At 38.1% G+C, this 2,910-nt stretch overlaps 1 long non-coding RNA gene across 1 annotated transcript in view; it reads right to left on the bottom strand.

The window, feature by feature from the left end:
* Positions 1–608: 608 nt before the first annotated feature.
* The window catches only part of LOC110455560, a 6,376-nt gene continuing 4,074 nt past the window's right edge, over positions 609–2,910 (bottom strand). Inside the window, exons 2-4 of the long non-coding RNA XR_002463462.1 lie at positions 2,171–2,315; positions 1,715–1,788; positions 609–921 (exon numbers count right to left, since the gene is read on the bottom strand). This is a non-coding gene — a long non-coding RNA (uncharacterized LOC110455560). The remainder of the gene's footprint in view (positions 922–1,714; positions 1,789–2,170; positions 2,316–2,910) is intronic.

The raw sequence follows: 2,910 nt of genomic DNA on the forward strand, positions 1-2,910 counted from the left end.
CCCCCCTACACAACAGTCCAGCTGTGATCACCTGTGGGAGTTACATGATGTTTATATTAGATCCCCTACACACCAGTTCAGCTGTGGTCAGTTGTGAGAGTTACACAATATTTAGACGCACTACACACCGATCCAGCTGTGGTCAGCTGTGAAATTTACACAATGTTTAGACACACTACACCCCGGTCCAGCTGTGGTCAGCTGTGAGCTTTACACGATGTTTAGATCCCCTACACACTAGGCCAGCTGTGGTCAGCTGTGAGATTTACACTATGTTTAGACCCCCTACACAGCAGTCTAGCTGTGGTCTCAATAAGCTGTGAGATTTACACGATGATTAGATCCCCTACACACTAGTCCAGCTGTGTTCAGCTGTGAGAGTTACACAATGATTAGAAACACTACACACCGGTCCAGCTGTGGTCAGCTGTGAAATTTACACAATGTTTAGACACCCTACACAACAGTCCAGCTCTTGTCATGATCCGCTGTGAGATTTACATGATATTTAGACCCCCTACACAACAGGCTAGCTGTGGTCACGATCAGCTGTGAGCTTTACACAATGTTTAGACTCCCTACACAACAGTCTAGCTGTGGTCACGATCAGCTGTGAGCTTTACACAATGTTTAGACTCCCTACACAACAGTCTAGCTGTGGTCACAATCAGCTTTGAGATTTACACGATGTTTAGATCCCCTACACACTAGTCCAGCTGTGGTCAGATGTGAGAGTTACACAATGTTTAGACTCCCTACACAACAGTCTAGCTGTGGTCACGATCAGCTGTAAGATTTACACGATGTTTAGAACCCCTACACACTAGTCCAGCTGTGGTCAGCAATATGGTCTTGAGCTGCTCCCTGGTATTTCAGACTATAGGGTGTCAAATCTCTGAGCATATTCATTGTAAGTAATTTCTGAAACAGAAAAGGTGACATGTCTAGATCTAGACTGAATGGTGCTGATGAGGTGGATGTTACAGGCAATGTGTTATAGGGCTGATCTCCTTACATGATAATAAGGACATACATCCTGTTATGTTTTACCTACTGTGAAATCATTGATTTTCCAGGTGTTTTTCATTTCATTGATTTAATAGGTCCACAAAGTAATCATAAGTTTGATATAAAGCATTCTTCGTTCGTGTGGTCCACAAATTCATGCACCCACGAAATGGTGTTTTGTAGGGAAACCACGAAATTTGACTTCACAGTACACCACTAATAGTACCATTAGGTGTGACCTAATATAAAAACATTTACAGTGGGGAAGACATTCATAGCTATAGTCCTCATGAAGGTCGTTATGGTTTTTTGGCAACCCCCCCTTGGGCTAGCTGTTATAGTTTGTAGTAGTGGCTGCCATGCATGTGTGGTGGCAGCTACTGGGTTATTCAATTTTTCATATTATTTTCCATATATTATTGATTCCTTTGGTAAGAGCCTTAGTGTGGCTCTATTTATTTTAATATATTCAATGTCATCAATCTGGTGGCCATTTTCATTCATATTGTTGTCCAAGTTTTTCTCTTATGAGTGCAGGGGCATAAAAACATTTACCGACAACATTTATGATAACTTACAACTTGTGTGTGTGCTATCATTGTGTAAACAATTGTTATTCTATTATAGCAGGTCAACTACAGAATACCTAAGTTCACACATTAACATAATGAGTGAATACATCTTGTAGAACATCACTAATACATACCAGATCTTCGTATTTCAGAACAGCTCTTGTCACTTAGGTTTGTGCTTTCTAGGTTATTGAAGTCCAGCCGATAACTAAAATTGACAAAATCAAACTTGTGTCTGACAAATGTGACATTTTGATTATCTGTTACGCTACTTATTGTCATTGCATAATACATATCAGTTACCAGATCAATTGTTCTGTTCCATTACAATGGGAAATACTAGAACAAGGGGAAATGCTAAATCATTGCATTGTTTACTGGAAATGTTTGTTTAAAAACTTATAGATGTCATTATCATGAACTTGGATGACTCTGTAAACTCAGTAATTCCAGTAGGTGTTTAGTTTGTGATATGTACAATGGACGCCTGCCGATTCATTGAGAAGACAGATTATTCAGTAACTGCACATTTGAAGTGCTTTGTTTGATGGTCTGGATAACTGATCACACAGGATTATAACACTACTTACCTTGTTTGCTTATTTGGACTGTTAATAACACAGGATTTACAGTGACTAGTGTAGGCCTTTTCTATAACATCTATCTGCTCTTGGGAGTAAATTACCCAGTTGTCTCCCTTCACCTTCCTATGCCACACGATCTTGTGATTAGAGTCTGTCAACAATTAATTGTTTGGAGAGATCTATTAATTTCTGACGTAAATGTAAATTCAAAGGCTCTTACAATTTATAATTCATACATGGTCGAGTCTGAAACACATTTTTGTTAATCTAAACATTAATAAACTGGGTCTATGAAAAAATGTAAGAGGGAATTATGGTGGTCACAAAAATGTGTTACCTTGCCCCTGTACATTTTCTGGTTTAGTCAATGATGCTTGTGACTTAGTGACATATCTTTCTTTTAATAGAGCCTTTGTTGAACACTAGATATAGCTTACCTAAAACATGACATACAGCTTATCTGTAAAATTGCATACTTTTTGGAATATAATTAAAAATATAGCCAATGTAGAACACTTGGCACTACTGATAATTTGGAACAGCATGTCTATATAGAACATGACATACATCATCCCTGGAATATCAAATACAGTCTATATAGAACATGACATACAGCATCACTGGAACATAAAATACAGTCTATATAGAACATGACATACAGCATCACTGGAACATAAAATACAGTCTATATAGAACATGACATACAGCATCACTGGAACATAAAATACAGTCTATATAGAACATGA

Source organism: Mizuhopecten yessoensis, unplaced genomic scaffold (genome assembly GCF_002113885.1).
Source record: "Mizuhopecten yessoensis strain PY_sf001 unplaced genomic scaffold, ASM211388v2 scaffold8297, whole genome shotgun sequence".
NCBI classification, from domain to species: domain Eukaryota; kingdom Metazoa; phylum Mollusca; class Bivalvia; order Pectinida; family Pectinidae; genus Mizuhopecten; species Mizuhopecten yessoensis.